Source organism: Mustela nigripes, chromosome 6 (genome assembly GCF_022355385.1).
Source record: "Mustela nigripes isolate SB6536 chromosome 6, MUSNIG.SB6536, whole genome shotgun sequence".
Lineage (NCBI taxonomy): Eukaryota > Metazoa > Chordata > Mammalia > Carnivora > Mustelidae > Mustela > Mustela nigripes.
The window spans coordinates 28,165,712-28,186,294 of NC_081562.1; positions in this window are offsets into that span (position 1 = coordinate 28,165,712).

Sequence of the window (20,583 nt, forward strand, 5' to 3'; positions counted from 1 at the left end):
TTTGAATTATTTTAATTTTATAGATTGAGCAAAAACCCTTGCAGGTTGCCAATACATCTAACCTCTGGGCACTGTTTTCTGTATAACTATCACCATAGTTCTCTGTAGGTCAGCACCACCCCCCATTTTCTGGCTGCCATTCAGACTTTGTTACTTATTTCTATAATTGCAGCCACCTGCTTTCTTATAGTTAAATACCACCAGCTGGTCTCCATTATTTTGAGATCTTATCATGTTCCATTGATACCAGTTCTGTAACAGCTTCTTTCACCACCAGATGGCAAGCCTCTCAGTGACGTTGTTGTTCCTCTCAATAGTGCATTCCTTAGAGATTTGGAAAACCAAGCATCTTTGGGCTTTCCCATAGAACGTTGTAGGATGGTAGATTTCCTAGTTTTTCTGGTTATCATTGGGAGAAGTTGTAAGCTGAGGAGGACTTGTCACAGACATAGGTTAAGAAGCCAGGGATTCCTGGTGAATACGAAAAACAAAGATGAAAAAAAAAAATGATGTAGGCAGAATCAATTGGAAAACAGTAGACTTATTCTGCTTGATAAATTAGTTCTATCTTTCCTTCCCTTAATTAGTGTATGCACGGCCTACTTTAGTCCAATGATGCTATCAAAAAATTGAAAGAAAAAAAAACACTTATCAAACTTAGAGCAAAATCCTTTTTAATGGTAAACCAAAATATTTCCAATGATTTATTTCTTTCAGTTACTAAAGTTTGTAAATGTATTCTATTAGGAATAGAATAGTCCATTCTTACTGACTCCATTTTAAACTCCCTAGTAAAAAGTAAAAACCGCGTTTGCGGTATTTTTTTCCTGCTGTTAATCCAAAGCCACAGAAACTTTTTCTATATTTTCTTTTAAGGCTTTTATGATTTCTGGCTTCACATTTAGGCCTATGATGTATTTTGTAATAATTTTTGTGTATCAGGTGTATATGGATCAAATTTTATAGATTTTTCTTGTATATGGAGATCCAGTTATTCCAGTATCATCTGTTGAAAAGATAATCCTTTTTCTACTGACTATTCTTCTCACCTTGTTGAAAATTAATTGATTATATATGTGTTGGTCTACTTATGGACTCTATTTTTCACATTGAGTTATTTGTTTATCTTCATGCCAACAGCATACTGTTTGGAAGCTTTTAAATTTGCAGGTGCTATTATTTATTTATTTTTCTTGCTTTATTGCTCTGGCTACAACCTGCAGTACAATGTTGAAAGAAATGATAAAGTGGATATTCTTGCCTTGTTTATCTTCTTAAGAAGTAAGTTCAGTCTTTCACAATTTAGAAGGGTGATAGATGTAAGTTTATTATAGATACCCTTTATTAAAGTTTCCATTTTTTTTTCCTGAAGATTTTATTAGGTTTTTCTAGCTTGTTGTCATTGTTTTTTTGGAAGATTTTATTTATTTATTTGAGAGAGAGAGAGATAGCAGTAGCAGGGTTGGGGGAAGGGAAGACGGAGAGGAAGAAGCAGACTCTCCTGCTAACAGAGAGCCCAACCTGGGGCTCCATCCTAAGACCCCAAGGACAATGTCCTCAGCCAAAGGCAGGTGCTTAATCAACTGAGCAGCCCACTTGCCCCAATTGACAATTTGTTTTGTTTTGTTTTTAAATAAAGAATGAATCTTGGATTTTGTCAAATGATGTTTCTGTATCTAGCTGAGTTATTTTTTTGATCTATTGATATAGTGAATTACATTGATCTGTTTTCTAATGTTAAAATAACCTTTCATTCTTGAAACAAATGCCACTTTGTCATATATTATTGGATCAATTTGGTAGTATTTTATTAGGAATTTTGTATCTTTGTTCACAAGGGTTTTGGTCTATAGTTCTCTTTTCTTAAAATACTTTTGCCTGATTTTAATATTAGAATAATATTTGCCTCATAAATGAGTTGGAAAGTTTTTTTTCTATAATTTCTGGCAGAATTTGTATAGAATTTGTATTTTTTTTTTACATGGGCAGCAGTCTTTTAAAGATTTTATTTATTTGACAAAGAGAAAGAGAGAATCACAAGTAGGCAGAGCAGCAGGCAGAGAGAGAGGGGAAAGCAGGCTCCCCGCTGAGCAGAGCGCCCAATATGGGGCTTGATCCCAGGACCCTAAGATCATGACCTGAGCCAAAAGCAGAACCTTAACACTCTGAGCCACCCAGGCACCCCTCATGTGCAGTAGTCTTAAGCAGTGAACTTATCTGGGCCTGGAGTACATTTTTGGAGAAGATTTTAACTTGATATTTAATTTCTTCAGTAAATATGGGACTACTTAGATTTTCTGAGAAGGTTCAAATTATAATACTGCCCAATAATAGTCTTTTTTTTTTTACCTGAAAAATAAAGGAGGGATATTAGGTGAATTCAGCAGCATTAGAGACTTCTAAAGGATAGAGGAAAAGAAATAAAGCTAATTGCAATAAGAAACTTCAAAAAATTTCCTTATGAATTATGGCAATGGGGAAAAAATATGTCAAGGGGTTTTCTTAGTCTAAATATATGTATGTCTATAAGGTTGGTTCTTCTCAGATTTTATTATTTTTATATGTCATATAAAGTTTATAGAAATGGATAGCTCATTATTAGTAATACATAATATTCCTTATTAGTACTGATATGATCAAGATAATACAAATGTCAAGAAATAAGGATAAGCTTCCTTTATTCATATATTTATTTCCAAACTTATTTACATATTCATTAATTCAGTTTCTTAGTATATCCATGAACGTATTCATTCCCAAACATCATTTACTGAAGGTCTTTAATGTGCCAAGCACTATTTAAAACTCTGAAAATTTAGCTGTGAACAATAAAGACTAGCACAAGTAAACAAGAAAATTTCAGATGACCATTAATACTGTGATAAAAATAAAATCAAATGATGGGGGAAAAATAAAAATGATGGGAAAGAGAATGACCTAGGGGCTGCTTTAGATTGAGAGGTCAGAAAAGTATTAAAAAAGGGATGGAATTTAAGATGACCCCTCGGTGACAAAAAGGGACTCGTCAGGAGCACATTTAAAGGACAAATAACTTATGAAAATGGAACAATTCATTAATAAAACAGCCTGATGGATTGGACTGGGCCTCTCTGAGGATCTCTGAGGCCGGGAAAACTGGGACTGATTGAGGGGAATATGATCAGTGGGAAAGGAAGTAAGACAAGTGGAAAAGGTCTACATGTAAGGCACGTTGGACCAAAGTACTTTAGTGCAGGAGCAATGCAAAGCTCATGGAGGGTGTCAAGCAGAATAGTGGTGTATGATTTGTATTTTTAAAAGGTCACCCCAAATGCTGTGTGGAGAACAGATGGGCAAGAGTGTAAATGAGGAGATCAGGTGAATGAATGCTGAAGGCTTGGGCTAGAATGATCATAACAGGAATGGAGACAGGTAAATGGATATATGCTACACTTCGGAGGTGGACAGGGTGTGCTGCTAGATTGGATTAAGGAGTTGGATAACATTTCCCTCTAACTAACTTGCACATTTTTGGCCTTGACAACTGTGTGTGGTGCTCTCATTTCCTGATAGGAAGTGCTAAGAGAGGAGACATTTTGAGAGAGTGAAAATGAAGATATATTTTTGGATATCTTGAGTTTGAAGTATCTAATAAATATTCCAGTGGAAATGTCAAATAGGCATTCATATATATAAATTCAGAGTTGAGAGGGATGACATTCATTAACTCATTCACTCATTCCGTGAAAAACTTAAGAGACTATTACGTATGTTAGGTAAGTGTGCTAGTGATGGGGATGGTAATAGAAGGAAGAAGTAAGATCATTCCTTAGTTTAGAAAGTTTACCTTCTAGATGGGGAGACAGATGTATAAATACATAATTACCATATAGTGTGACAAGTACTATAATAAAGAAAGAAACAAAACACTTTAAATATCAGATGATAGCACAATAATTTCTGCTTGAGGGAATTGGTAAAGAAGTTGCTAACATTCTGAAGTTGATAGTACTTTATTTTTAGTATAAAAAAGAGGCCAAGTTACTAGAGTAAAATTTCTGAAAGGAATCTTGTAATTGTGTATGAAATCTTTTAAAGCTAAGCTTAATGTTTTCATAAAGATGCCATGGAGGATTAATCCCCAATACACATAGAGATGAGTGGAATAATTAACACACCACATACACTGGAAATAAAACATTTTGTACATGTTACGTTTTGTTTGGTTAGTTATTTCACCTTTTTTTGGATGACATATTATCCAATGAAAGTAATTCAATGGGCATCAGGTTTTTTTTTTTCCATTTCCTTTAATATTGTGTAAACAAGTGAGAATTGAAGGTGTATTTTTAAAGAATAGCACCAAGTCCCCACATCCTCCAGGCTGTTTCTTGGCAACACATATACATCAGATTTTATTTTCAAGTGCTTGCTACTGTTATCATCTACTCTACTTAATTAAGGTCTTTGCTGACTTCTTGTCCTACTTCTTTCTGTTCCTGCTTCTCATATAGCCTGGAAAGGAGCAGGCAAAGTACTAGAAATCAAAAGTTGAATTGCTTCTGACACTATCCTGGAAACTGGGTGTACAGGGAGAAATGGCTGATTAGGTAGATTATTTTCTTCCCTCAGGTTATATTTTCCTAGCACAAGATTAAGAAACAAGGAAGCTCTCCACGTAGGAAGAAGAAGCGATACATTTGCCAGCTTTCTAGTCCCTCATCAGCTTTGTGGTGTAAAGCCTAAAAGTAAGGGCCAATAGTATTTGCTGCCTTGACATCTGGTAAACCCAGGACAACTTCAAATGACCTAACCACAACGTCCCCTCCCAATTCTGCTCCTATGGATAAGGTCCCTTCACCAAGCAACTCTCCTCACCAAGGCGACCGGGTGAAGTTCCTACTTATGCCTGAGTACGTGGTTTCAGTCCCCTGGTGGTCCATGGGATTATTCAAACAAGCCAATCACATCCTCCCACAGAACCTACAGTCATCCCACCCTCTTGAAACTATAAAGCCTGCTTCCACAAGCCCCAGTTGTTCACTCTGTTCCTGCGTGCAGCTTCCACGTAGCCCGCTTTGCATGTGATGTTTTCCTTCCCTGGGCTGTGAGAATAATAAACTACCATCTAGTGCATCTATTCAGTGTCAGATGTGTGTTTGGCCATCCCCACAAACCTAGCACCAGAATCTCTCACTCTTGGACGGGCAAATAATAGGTGATTAAAACAAGTTGGTACTAGGAAACACACAGCTCTTTGCTCTGGACAGGAATAGAGTACTTCAAGAACTGGAAGGGCATGGTTTTACTCCAAAAAGTGTGGGTTGATGGCAGCTAATTTTCAATGTAACCAGAAGAAATAATTTGCTTTCCTTGCCATCCTACCCTTTCCTAAGCGTTTTTGGAACTTGATGTTACATGTCTACAGCTCATGCTTTCTTTCTGACTCTTTGCATTTACCCTCCAAAAGCACAGTTTGGTATGTCTTAATTCTCAGTCCCAGATGGATTGGTTCCTTTTCTAATTATACTTTTCTTTTCTGCCTTCTCATACCATGCTATGATGGGTATTCAGAAGCAGGACTTCTGTGAAAGCAAACACTTTTCATCCTCTCCTGGCCCTTGGCTTCTACAACTGTGATCCTTCAAGTTTTGATTGGAGTCTATTCTTTGGTAATCAACTCCTGCCAAGTTCAGTAGTTAGGATGTTTGCATGTGGTTTCATTTTTTTTTTTTTTTTTTTGTTTGGAGTATTATCCATTTTTAGATCACTAGGCAACTTTCCTTCTAAAAACAAAAACTCTACCATAAATCAAGCCTGAGTAATAGGCATTAGGTTTTGTGTTTTTGTTTTTATTTTTGTTTTCTTTTGTCTTCTGCTTCTTGGATTAACTCGGTGAATTAAAAGTTGACATCCATTATTCACATGAGCATGTCTGTGAACATCTACACAATAGGCTGTGACCCAGTTGTAGTTGCCTTCAGTTTCCAAGTATATGGAGTTTTTCAGGAATAAGTGCTGATGGCATCAAATTTGTAGCCAGTTTGTATGTACAGATAGCCACATATGTACATGTACACACACACTCATGCATATCCCATTTTCATACATAGAGTAGATTACTTTTTTATTCTACCTTTTTTCTCCCACTGCAAAAATATTCCATTTACATTTGACTCTGATGGAAAATGTTCTCAAGTAAAAGGGAGCACTTGGTCATTCAATGAGCTGAAGTCTGTGATTACAGATTCAGTGTTGTCAAGGAGAAGGAGATTGATTTCTGAAAATGGATTCAAATGGCAACTGAAAGTGTTAGCTTCAAAACCATCTTCCCCTTCTGTTTGACATCAATCTTTCCAGCATGTGCCAGCTCATTATGTGGTGGGCAGAGGGGAATTGCAACTTGACGTCATCTGTGGCAATTTTAACAAGGGAGAGCGGAAGGGCAGACTGTCTGGTACAATGCTCTGATTGACAGAGGTTTGCAGTCCACAAATGATGGCGTGATATACTCATACGGGAAGAAAAGTGTTTATTGGAGGACCAAGGCTACATTTAAATAGCTGGAGATCATGTTATAAATGGTAAGAAAACCCACAATGGGCAATTCTAGTCTAGGCTAGTATTTAAAAGAATAGGCTTGTATTAACATGGCTTTTCCCAGCTCGTTCTTTTGGTCTGCTCTGCAGCCTGAAGACAATTTAATTTCAGTTTGAGTCTTTATAGTGCTCTGGTGCATTTCCAAGGGCAGGTTAAAGACAATTCTTGGGCCATGGAACATATCACTGTTACCAAGTGAGGACCTGGTAGTTGGTACCAGTGAATGAATGCATTTACTATGGGCGGGTTCTGAGATCAAGGAGGTCTGATGAAATTGCTTTGAATGGATCCTTCACCTCATTTAAAAAAGAGTTCTGTAGTCCAATAAGTTGACTTTGAAAGGTTTTTTGGCCATCTGGAGAGATTGGTGTGTACAGTTATTTTTGATAATTTCAAGTAGATGCCTCGCTGTATCATATGTGTGTCTGTCAAAGTGTGCTCTCAGTGTCTGGGAATTGTGCAGCCCAAGCTTTTTACATTAATATTGGATAGAATACAGCTTTACTGGAACAGGAGTTCTGTGGCACATGGAATAAAGAACTCCCTGCTTCTAGGCAGAGTGTACTACATAGTATATCATAATACACTGTAGCCTATGCACTTGGAGTCCACAGATTCAGCTTTTAAGGAATAAACACAGACTAATTTTCTTGTCCTCTTCATGTAAATCTTACTTTTTAAAACATACCTCATATTTTCCCGTTGGTTCTCAACCATTCTCTGTTTTCTGTGCCCACCAATATGATTGTTACTCCCAACAGATAAACTTGTCTAATACTTAAACTTGTCTGGTACCTTTCATACCCTATAGTATGAAAAAGATAAAGGCCATAATAAGCACAAATCCTCACAAATTCCTCTTCTCACTCCTGTAGAAAAAACTGTTTAAAGAGGGGATATGTGTTTTGAAACTATCTCTAGAATAATAATTTTAATTCAAAAGCTGCACTTGGCTGTGCAAGCACTATTTTCACTGTGGTTTTAAAAATCATAGGCAGGGTAGGACATCACATCATATTTGCCACTATTTTCACCCTAGTCTAGAACTTCTCTTTTATAGTGCTAATATTTGCGAAACATGTGGGAAAGCACCATCAGAGAAATAAAGTGATGTATAAAAATCATAGTTAGACTTACACTGCTACAAAAATCCTAGGAGTGTGAGGCCCTAGAATGATGGACTATTGTTGAAGTGTTAAGTATTCAACTTTGAATTGCCTTTTTTAATTTTTTACCATCTTAAGTATATCTTAAGTATTTACATCTTAAGTATTTTTAAGTATACAGTTCAGTAGTGTTAAGTACATTCATATTGCTGTGCAACAATACACTGAACAATAAGTCCCTATTTCTTTCTCCCCTCAGCCCCTGGCAACCACCTTGTATTTTCTGTTCCAATAAATTTGACTTTCCTAGGTACCTCATATAAGGGGAATCGTACAGTATTTGTCTTTTTGTGATTAGCTTATTTCACTTAGCATAATGTCTTCAAGGTTCATCCATGTTGTACCATGTATCAGAATTTCTCCCTTAAACTGAATAGTATTCCATTGTATGTGTATATATCATGTTTTGTTCATTCATTCTTCTGCTGATGGACACAGGATGCTTCCATCTTTTCACTGTTGTATGTTGCTATGAATATGGGTGTGCAGATATCTCTTTCAGACCCTGTTTTCCATTCTTTGGGGTATATAACCCAAAAGCGGAATGGGTATTTCATTTATTACTACATTTTAAATTTTTTGAGGAAACTCCATACTCTTTCCTGTAGTAGCAGTTGTATCATTTTACATTCTCACCAGCAGTGCACAGAGGTGCCAATTTCTTTACATCCTCACCAGCCCTTGTTATTTTCTGTTTTTTGTTTGTTTGTTTGTTTTGTCTTATTTTGTTTTGTTTTAGTAGTAGCCATTCTAATGGGTATCCTCTACATTCTTTTTGAGGTCTACCACTAATTTTTTCAGTAGGTCTTTCTCTTAGGCAGTGTTGGCTCCCTACCTACAAAGAGCAGATCTAAAAACACAGAGGGAGTTTAATGTAAGCTTCTAGGCCTTTAAAAAAAAATTGCAGGTGCTTTTCACTTTTTGGCTACCAAACTCAAATTTCTAGCTCTACATACACTTCACACTTCACTGTCTCAGGATTTTTGTCCTGTCTTAATTTGGGCTAACACTCAGTTAATTCTTTAGACTCAAGACTCTATTCAGTTTTCCTGCCATTTATGAAATATTAATTACCTCCTCAGACAAAATTAATGTATTTCTTCACCTTTTTTTCAAGATACTCTATATACTGCTTGAGTTCATAAATTACCTTCTGATTGTTGCTTATGTATTTGTCTCTAGAGCAGACCTAACAGACTCAATTACTATTCTCCTTTTTGTTCTTACTAAAAAAACATGATTTTCTTTTGAATGGCCTATATCCAACTAACAGCCTGTATTCCCCATACGCTCTGGAAGCTAAAGTCACTTACATGACATAGTTCTACTCAATGAGAACAATGGAACATTGATGATTTCTGAATAAGTTTTGCTTTTCTAATATGGGTATAGTTCCTTCTTCATAACTGGAGTATAATGAGAGGCTAGACATGGAGTAGCCATTTTGGAGTCAGGTGACAACCATGAAAATAAAAACCATATATGATGGATAATGAAATGGAAAAAAAAAAAAAGAAAGAAAGAAAGGAAGGAAGGAAACCGTAGTGACATTATGGAACTTCTGTACCATGTCTGGCTGTGTATTGTGGATTTTTTGAATATGACAATATATCAACATGTTTGGTAAAGTAAATTTCCTGATTTTTTAATTTTATGAAATATATAGAAAAATGATAATTTTTGAAGCTTTCAAGGAAGAGGCAACTCATAGACAAAGTTGAATGTTCAGTTGCTCTCAAGTGGAGGAATGAGGGGTTCATTATCTTGTCACACTTATGTATAACCCATTGATGAAACAGAAATTGCTACTATATGACGCAGCTGTTGGGAATCTCTGACTAAGCCACACTTGTCATATTGCTTTTACCGGAAGCTGAACACATTGTCTTACTAACAGAATTTCTCTTGCTAGACAAAGAGGTTACTGAGAGCAGAACAATACATTATTCATCGTGTTTCTCTTACCTAGTATGCTGCTAGGAACTTAATAGTTACTCCGTAAGTATTTATTGAATAAATGAAAAGAAATAAATAACTCCTTATTTCAGACTGATTGGTTTCCTCGCAGTTTTAGATAATGCTCATTTCTGACTCAAAACCTTTACTTAGCTTCCTCTAACTTGGAAAAACTTCTGACCCCCTCTCTGGGTAGCCAAATCCTATTCATTCTTCAAGGTCCTTTTCAAGTCTCTCTCTTTCATGAAAGCCTTCTTATCATTTTTGGCTCAGATCACACCATTTTATCCACTTTTCTGTACTCCTATAACTCTTGCTAAAAGAAAGGTTCACTGTGGCTTATCCTCCAACTAATGACCCAGCTTTTCCTTGTTGTCATATACTAACTATGTTTTCTACCAACACACAGTTGTACTTAGGATAGATATTCTTTTCTTAAAAAATATTTCATACCATGAAAATACAACTGATAACCAAAATACATGAGAAAATCAACCAAATAAAAACCTAAACAATGTAAACATTATATTTAAATGTCCTTTTTGGGGAAATATTCTGTCTGAGATGGGTCAGCTGTAGATTTTGCTTTGTTTTGCTTTGTTTTTAATATGGATCTAGTAAAGTTGGGCTAAATGCACCAAATTGGTCAAAATCTAACTAGGGTAAACTCTAAGATTTTCAGGGTCCCAGATTTCTTAAAACTGCATTTAAAGATATGATCATCTGTTCCAAAATTTTTGCTGAAAATTTGACTTGAAGTTGGGCTTTGGGTGGTAAACGTAGGTCTTTAGGTGATAAACTAGATGGGATACTTTACATGGGCCTTTTCATTTCTTGAAGAATTCTCTACTGCCTGGTTCATCAGTCTTAAATATTGGGGAGAACACCCACATTTTTGGAAGTAATTCAATGCCTTTGGATCAGTGCTTAGTGCTTCCCCTGGAGCTCTGGGAATCAACTAGTATTCCTCATGATACAATCAAAGTATTCTTTGCTTACTCTGAAACTTTTTTCTTTGAATTTTCATTTTTCTTGTTCTTTAGTATTTTGAAGATTGATAATATTTGCCAACATTTATACTCAAGTGTATTTGATTGTTCATTCACATTATCAAAAGTCATTGCATTTGTGTACATATATTTAATGAATTGGGCAGTTGTTAAACAGTCTGGCTTGTCACCTTTCTACCGCTTTCTCTAAGCTGGTTTTGGAGAATTACTCAGGCCTCAGTTTGATTCTACCAGAATGAATATCACCATCCAACATGCCTACCTGCTTTGCTTAAGTGATTTTAAATCTGCAATAATCGTTATTATAAGGAAATTTGCATCTTTACTTTCAAAATTTTGCATTCTTTGATTAACTGGATGATAAATGTTCTAAATTTGTTGAGTAAAAGCCCATGGCTTATAAATATACTTAATTTTGGTTTGTACTGTTTGTTTATCCTTTAAGTGTTCATATGAGATAACTTTCAATCTTAAAGAGCAGTTATATTACAATATCTTCAAAAATGAACAGTCCCATCACTGGCTAGAGATAGATTGTCAGTCAGCAAAATTTGCCCCTGGCTGACTCAGGTAGTTTATTTTGAAAGGTTGGTTCACAGTACCCTAGAAATCCATAATAGGAAGCTCCTGGCTCACCTACCAATACTGTCCCATGCATTCAACTTGCAACTGTTTTTGAATTCAGAACCATAAGGCTCTCTGCAGGTATGGCTTTCAGTAGGTTGTAAAGTGCTTCAACAGATGGGACATTGTTATTAGCATGGATAATATATTTTCATTGTACTGGTATTGAAAGTGATTTTCCAGATAATAGCTTAGACAAATGTTTGTGGAATGTGTCCAGTTAATCCACCAAAAACTGTGGCCTACCTTTTAGAAGCAATTTTACCACTATTGAATGTTTTTAATTAAGTATTTAATTTCTGTGAATTTCTTACCACATTGTTGAAGATCCTCTGTTTATTTTCTTTTTGAAGTCATTGTTATTAAATTATTTCACTTAATAATGACTTCTGAATAACCAGAAATTCATTTTATTTTATCTTCTTTTTTTTTAAGATTTTTAATTTATTTATTTGACAGAGAGATCACAAGCAGGCAGAGAGGCAGGCAGAGAGAGAGAAGGAAACAGGCTCCCTGCTGAGCAGCCCGATGTGGGATTTGATCCCAGGACCCTGAGATCATGACCTGAGCCAAAGGCAGAGGCTTAACCCACTGAGCCACCCAGGTGCCCCCCAGAAATTCATTTTAAACTCACTGCTACATTTTATTATATTTTAGGTGATTCATTAAAAAAAAAAAAAAAAAAAAAAAAACCCTCAACAGAAGTCTTCTTATATTCCCACAGATATCATGGAGTATAGATCAAAGGGTCATATTTATTTGAGAGATGCTATAGCCATGGCCCTAAAACCAAATGAATTGTTCACTCCTCAATTTAAGGCTTAGCCACAGAATAGCAATGTCACATATTTACTTTTTCTACTAGGAAATTAAGTGTCTCTTATGTAGTAGTCACTATGTCAGGTGTTGGGGACACAAAAAAATTTTAAAAAGCAAGGGCTCATGAAGATAAGGAAGTGACTTACATTTAAAAGTATGATTACAACGTTTTGTAACTAGGGGAATGGTAGAGATGTAATACTTATGAGCTGTGTGGCCTAGATGAGTTACTTATTCTGTTTCAGCCCCAATTCTCTGTTAAGATGGGGGATATTAATCCTATATACCTCCAGAGCTGATGGAAAAGTGAAATGGGATATGACTGCCTGGTACAAACATAGTAAACAAACAAACAAAAAAAAACTACAGTTTTGAATAACTTGGAGTTCCCCATATTTAGATACCATTTATATCCTTCCCCAAGGATAGCTGATAAATATTTTATCAACCATTTAAATACTACTTTTATTATTTTTCAGGTTCTTTGAGTCTAAAATTGCCATATTCCTAATAGTAATTGTTATTAATTTAGATGGGGAATAGGGAAGCCATTTATAGCCATTCTTGGTTTGGTAGACTGTTCCTACTCTGACATTTTCTTTGGCTTTGGATTCCTGACAATTATAAATCCTATACTACTAATACCAACATCCCTGCACCACCACCACCACCACCACCACCATCACCACCAACAACAAAAGCCAACACACAGAAATCACTGTATTAATTTCTTATTGCTGCTGTAACAAATTACCACAAACCTGGTGGCTTAAAACATACCAATTTATCCACCTATAATTCTGGAGGTCTGGAGTTTAAAATAGGTCAGCAGAGATGTGTTCCTTTCAGAAGTTCTGAAGAAGAATCTGTTTTCTTGCCTTTTCTACCTTCCAGAGGCCTCCCACTTTCCTTGGCTCATGGCCCCACATCACTCAACTGATTCTGTTGTCACATGATCTTCTGTGATTCTGATTCTCCTGCTTCCCTATTATAAGACCCCTTGTGATTACCATAGGCTCCCTTGGATAGCTCAAAATATTCTCACATCTCAAGATCCTTAATTTATGTCTACAAACCTCTTTTTGCCATGTAAAATAACATATTCACAAGTTCTAGGGATTAGGCCTTGTATATCTTTGAGAGACTGTAATTTTCTCTACCACAATACCCTAGGAAGATAAAACGAAATCTGAAACAGGTTTAAATTTTCAGGAATTAGTTGGGATGGCAGGAAATAGACCAAGCTAAGGCAATGAACAAACATGACATTATCTTTCAATGGGTATAATAAATTCTGTTAGGACTCATTGGGAAAAGCCAAACAGTAATGTGAATTACGGAATTTTATTTATGAAGGCAGTATTTTTGCATGGAGTACCAAAGAATAAACTAGAACCTAGCTGACTGAAAATGATCTGGTAGACATTGTTGGTAAATTTGTTTTAGGGAATAGATAGAATAGTTAGAAATTATAGGATTTAGTTAAAAATTAGCATATGGATTCATCATGAAATAATACTAGCTCACTATTTTTTACAGTTACAGAGACAGAGAAGTTTCTTGAATATTATTTTCTACTTAATACTCTCAACAGCCTTGTGAGGTAGATAGGAAATGTATTTTGAAACCTGTACTGCTGACAAAGGATTGGGGATCCGATATTAAATAACTAGCTCATGGTAATAGGCTGGAATTCTGAGGATCTGACTGGTACAGTTCAGGCCATTCTGATGCTTGAGGGCATCTGAAATCCATTTGATCCCTACAGTGACTGAATGATCCCTTCTAAGTCTTGTTTATGCTATGGTTGCCTCTTGACATTCTGGATGATTATAGCCTAAAACTGCAGAAAAGTCTCTAAATGAACAAATAACACCCTATTTTTAAATTTCTACTATCACTGTTAAAGCATTTCATCCCACCAGAGAGGTGAGCTACTACTGCTTGAATATTACACATTTTATTTTACCTTAAGTCATGACCATCAGCAAAACTAACTGTTGTCTTTCATTTTTTGGACTATTTCCAATCAAGGACCAAATTTTTTAACACTCTTGAAGATGACCTACCTGCAATTGCTCTGAGGAGTTATTAATCCCTGTTAGATAATGAACCACTTGTAGCTGCTCAACATTAGAGCACAATTACCAGAAGCAACTCATATGAGCAGCAGGAACCCTAAAATTAAAAATTAACCCTAAAAATTAGAGCTGCAAACAGAAGCATCTGCCCATCTGACTCTCTGTGTGAGCTCACAGGTGATAAGCCATGTCTTCCATCAGGTCCCCTGTAGGGCTCCTCCTCTGGGACCTGCCTCTAGAGGACAGGGACTTTGGTCTTGCTGTCCTCAATCCATTGTATGCATTTTGTGCTTACCAAGAGCCAGTGTTTTAGGTGAGACCAACACAAGCATACTCTTAAAATTTGTTGCAACTTCTCTCCTCAGTTTCAACTGGTTTGGAGGGTTAGCAACTTATCTCTGAACTACCCCCAAAGGATCTCAAAGTGAAATTCCATCATTCCAAATTTAGTCTCTAAATGTAAGCAATTACAATCCAGCTGTTTTCCTGTGGTGAAAGAAAATCTTGATTTTATGTTAAGGTAAGAGGTACTGTTTATTTAAAGATATGCAGTGAACAACAACATGTACCAAATAACTCCCTGGGCTCTCCAGTTTTGTAGAGCCCATGATTCAAATGTGAGCCTCGCAGCATAATTCACAGTGTGTCCTGGGTCATCAGTTTCATTCTTTCGTGGCCCACCTGTGCAATTTTCCAAATACGTTCTGAGTTTATTTCCTTAGCTAACATCATGTGCATTCATTAGTAGGACCACAGATAATTTGTAAGTGAACTGAATAATAAGAAAAACCCCTCAGTTTAGCCTCTGTGTGAATTACCACAGGATTTTGCTACTGTGGTTAATGAAGTGCCAAGCAGGGAGACTCCTTATGCATGAGACTTCGGTACACAACTCACCTTCTATTCCTTCCACAGACTGTGATTTCCTTTTCTCACATACAGCATAAATGGCTGTTACCTTTACTTTGAACTATTATTATTATTATTAGTAGTAGTAGTAGTATTTGCCTTAATAAATATCTTGGTATATATAATTGTCTTCAGTGAGGCTTACAAAACAAGAAAAAAAAAAAGCCAACAAAACAAAACAGCAGGTGCTCTGTCATTCTGAAAGGCTCCAATTGCATAAGCCGTTATGACAAAGGCTTTTACTGTATTTTGTATCAACAGCTTGTCACGTGGGTCCCTGTTCATAGTATATGTCATTATTTCCCAAATTGAATTTGCTTATCTGCTTTTCCTTTTATGGGTAACACTACCTAGGAAACCAACTCACCCTGTTTTATCTGAATTCCCTTTCCCTCCTTTTTGAGCATTCTACACTGGAATGAATAATATAACACATGTATCTGGTAAATGGCTCATTTTAATCAGGCTCTTCTGTCTTTGTGCTTCCTCCGATCTAAGGGAAAAACTTTTGACTTTGATTATTTTCTTTTATTTCACTTTGTAAGCTCTCATTTTACTGCCTTCTGCCAAAAAGCAATTAAAAAAAAAAAAAAAAGGCACTACTGTTTGGTTTGTTCGTCGTTTAAAAATCTGTGGTCTGAGATCCTCCTTCGTACTCAGGCCCCTGACATCAAAAGTAAGTGACCTTATTTCAAGCTAAGTATTGTTCTTCCCTTTATTGCTCAGATCCCTACCATCTTGCACACTCCTGTTACTATTGTCTGCTCTTACTGGTGTTGACAGAGCCAATCTCAGGATAAAGCCAACGAAAACAATTGCTCTGGGTCTCAACCACTAGATCCCTTTACACTTCTGAGACCAGGCTGCAGGTCAGAGAGTTAGGGTGGGGGTTGGCAGGAAGGTGAGGAGATGGTGATGGGGAGGTCTCTGACAGAACCAGAGCTTACATTGTCAAGAATTACCAACTTCTCTTTCTGCTTCACATCCCTTCCCTTTTTCACCCCACTTCCCCCCCCCCAAACTGTAAGTGATACTCTTTCATCCATGCATTAATACATCTCTGTATCAGTTTTGATCCCAAGCAATTATGATCAACTCTGTGTTCAGCTAAAGTAAAATTTATGGGGACTCACAATGGTAAGGAGAGGCAAGGATAGAAAAAGGAGAAACACTCAGGACCACCTAAGGGCTGACAGTGGGAAGCCCATCAATGGTGATACTATAGAATCAGTCCAATCCACATGCTTCTAGAATTTAGGTGCCTACCAGGGTACCTTTAGATATAAAGACTCAGGAGGGAGTGAATCTGAATAACCACTATTGTTAGTTCAAACTAACTCTTTGTGTGAATTAGAACACTGGTAACTTATCTGGGGAAAGGCAGATAAGCAGACTCCAGCGGACTTTGAGTCCCCATTGACCTTCTTGACTTGTTACCTTCATGAATAAGGCGCAATCTGCATAATCATTCCCAAGACTCTGCAGTTGGGCTATGCCTGAGTGCAGCAGGAAGGGGAGGAAAAGAGGACCTGATTCATTCCACATTCTTAGTGGGAGGTGGGCACTGCATGCAGTGGGGAATTCCCCAAAAGGAAAAATAGAGGAGGGTAATTGAAAAAAGGGTTTAAATACTGGGAAAATATTGAGAAAGATTCATTTGCATATCCAGAGATGGCCTTTGTTACATTTTTGCACTTCAATTGTTCCTTGAATGAGAATACTTACAGATTCCTGATACAGACAAGGATGTAGAGAATTTCTCTCTTTATGATTTGTATGGTCTCCGATATCTTGAAGTTCAGCTTCCAGAGGCTTCCTTAAGACTTCATATAACTGATATTACAGGAAAATAAATGTTCAGTGTTGGACAACTAGGAAATCATTTTGCTTTTATTTATTATAGCACTTTTAGGTGGAGATAATTATACAAACTATACAGTATAGCAGTTCTGATGTTTAATACATGCATGCTTAAACCAAATTTTGGTTTTGCTTAAATTAATTGCATGCCTGTTAGATTACTAATCATATGTTCTTGGTATATCTGGAATAAAGTTGTATAATATCCTTTTAGGGTGTGTGTGTTTGTAATGAATGATCTGGTAGCTTTCTGATTAAACATAGATATAAAACATACTTTTCATTTCTGCCCACTGCCACAATCTCATTAAAGTAAAAGTAAAGGAATTTAAAATGGCAAAGCACACAGAAGAAAAATAATGCACAAGGAGACAATAATAGACTGAAATGGCAAGTGCTTGCAGTAAATGGAAAGTAAATGGAGGAGTTAGTAGAGCTGAGAAAGCCCACTGGAGAGAAAGGCAGTGAGTACTGAACCTAGTTTTCTCTCCAGAACCCAGGACAGGTTCACATAAAGCAGGGGAAGGTGTGGTGCTGCAATCAGGAAGCTGGTGGGAAACCTCTGTAGAGACAGATCTTCTCCACTGATGTGTACAGACTCACCCATCCCTAGTCTGACAGGCGACTGCAGGTTCATTCTCAATCAGAATAAGAGGTCCTGTGCTCAAGGACAGGATGTAGAGCAGAAGCAGAAGAGAGGAGCTAAACTGAAGACAAGATTGACTAAGCATCTCTACATTGAACTGTGCCAACTACTAGCGCCTTGCTATTGCTTGGCATTCATGGCCACCAGGAGATTAGAAGGTGTTTTTTTTGTTTGGTTGGTTTGGTTTTTTTGTTTTTTTTTTTTCTGGTGGTGGGGAGAAATGGGAAGCCTTGGGGTGGGTTGTAGGGTGGAGTTTCCAATATGAAAGGAAACGATTCACATTAAATCACTTTCCAGGACAAACCTCTCAGCTGGAAGATTCCATCCCCTCTCACAGGGCTTCCATTTAGGCTTCTAAAGCCTCCCTCTTAAAAATGAACAGAAAACAAAATCTCTGCCTATTAAGGAAAGTGCCACTCAAAAATAAAGGCACCAAAGATGTTGGGGGTGGGGAACCCAGAGAAAACAGAGAATTCAGAGAGAAGACAATAGCTTATAATTAAAACATTATTTATGTTCTCAGATAAATGAGAAGTCATTGCACTCAGTAGGATACTATAAAAATGGAGCTGTCAGCTAGAGGTCTTGAAAAGTGGAAATATGAAAATGGGATGAAAGATTCATCTGAAGAGCTAGATGATAAAACCAAAGTATCTTTAGAAGAAGTAGAACAAATTAAATGGAAATTATAATAGATACAAAATGATAAGAATATTAGTAGATCAGTCCAGGAAGTCTAAAGTCTGACCAAAAAGAGTTGCAGAAGAAGATAACTGAAAGGAGAAGATTAGTAATCAATGAACATGAAAAAAAGTTTTAAAACTAAAACACCTAAGTTTCTAAATAAAAAATGACCAACACAGTTATCTTTTTAAAAAATGATAACCCTAAGGCCACTTAGTAGATCACTTATAGATCACTGTAAGTCTTCAAAATAGTGGCAATAATGACCACATGGAAAAATTTTCAAATAACAAGTTGAAAGTTTACATATGAAGAAAAAATAGGATCAAAAATTGGACTTTTTTTCTTTTCAAATTGAACTTCTTAAATAACTTAAAAAAATAAGAAATCAAGGAAGAACTGAGGACAGAATTCTGAATTTTTTTTAAAGATTTTTATTTATTTATTTGACAGAGATCACAAGTAGGCAGAGAGGCAGGCAGAGAGAGAGGAGGAAGCAGGCTCCCCGATGAGCAGAGAACCCGATGCGGGGCTCGATCCCAGAACCCTGGGATCATGACCTGAACCAAAGGCAGAGGCTTCAACCCACTGAGCCACCCAGACGCCCCAGAATTCTGAATTTTTTAAAACCAGAAAAAGACATCACAAGAATGGAAAACTAGAAACCAATATCTCTCATGAACATAGATGCAGAAGTCCTCAACAAAATATTGCAAATCAAATCCAGCAATATATTAAACATTATACAATACAATTGAGTGAGATTTTCCCAAATATGCAAAGTCTGGTTCAACATTTGAAAATCAATTAATGTCATTCACCACATCAATAAGTTAGAGGAGAAAAAATCATATTATCATATCAGTGGATGCATAGAAAGTATTTAACAATATCTAAGACCCATTCAGGATTAAAAATGACTCAGCAATCTAGGAATAGAAGGGAACTTCCTTCACTTTGATATAGAACATTTACCAAAAACCCTAAAACTAATATTGTATTTAGTGTTGATAAATTAGATGCTTTCTACCTCAAATCAGGAACAAACAAGGAGTCCCTATCACTACTCCTATTCAGCATAATAGTAGAAAACCTGGCTTGTGCAATAAGGCAAGGCAAATAAAAAAAGGTTTGGAAGATTGGGAAGGGAAAAGAAAATTCCCTTTGTTCATTGATGACATGATTGCCCATATAAAACATCAAAAAATTAACAAAAACAAGAACAAAACTAGTAATACCAAATGCTAGTGAGGATGTGGGGCAAACTTATTTGTTACTTTGGGTGCAGAATGGTACAGCCACATTAGTAGGCAGTTCAGCAGTTTCTTAGAATGTTAAATTTGGTCTTACCAAATGATCCAGCCATTGCCACGAAGTATTTACCCAAACGAATTAGAGATTTTGTCCTTACAAAAACCTGCATATGAATGCCTATAGGAACTTAATTCACAATTGTCAAAAATACTGGAAGCAACCAAGAAGTCCTTCAGAAGAATGGATAAATAATCAACAATTGAATCTGAATCTTATTTAGCAATAAAAAGAAATGCTATCAAGCCTTGAAAAGACATTATAGAAAATTAAGTACATATTGCTTAGTGAAAGAGTCTGTGTTCTGAAGTGAATGTGGATACAGCACCACTCCTTGCCCCTTCCCAGATACCCCCATGGACTCTTTTGCCTCCGTGTAGTCTCCAGTCTGACCCCCACCCACCTCGTGTGCCATCTTGTCTATGGAATTGTTGCCTATCCCTCATCTCCAGTGGCTCACCTACAGGAGGATGGGAACACACCATCCTTTCCCCAGTGGATCCTCTTTGTGATCTCTCCTTCTCCACGTTGGCCCACATTGACCTCCCCACATTGGCCAGTGGACTCATCCATTCTGTGGAACAATACTCTCCCACAAGTCTATGGATTTAATGGACTTACTCATTTGTGAGGACACCTCATACTGTAACTAGAACCAATGACTGGAACATTCTTGGCTTATCCTGGGGACATTCTTCAGCACCCTCACCCTCCCTCCCATGGAGCCTCCTATCAGTGGAGGCTGAAATTTTCTCATTCAGAGGCCTCATCCTGCCCATATCAGGTGCTCAGGGTGAGCATACTCCTAGATGCCAGTTTGGTCTCTACATTTCTGCTTCCCCCGTCCTTGTGGTACATTCTTCAGTGGCCCTGGCCCCAGTCCAGTCCCCTGCAGCTCTTCTGTACCGTTCAAACAGAATACAAGGGAAAAGACAGAC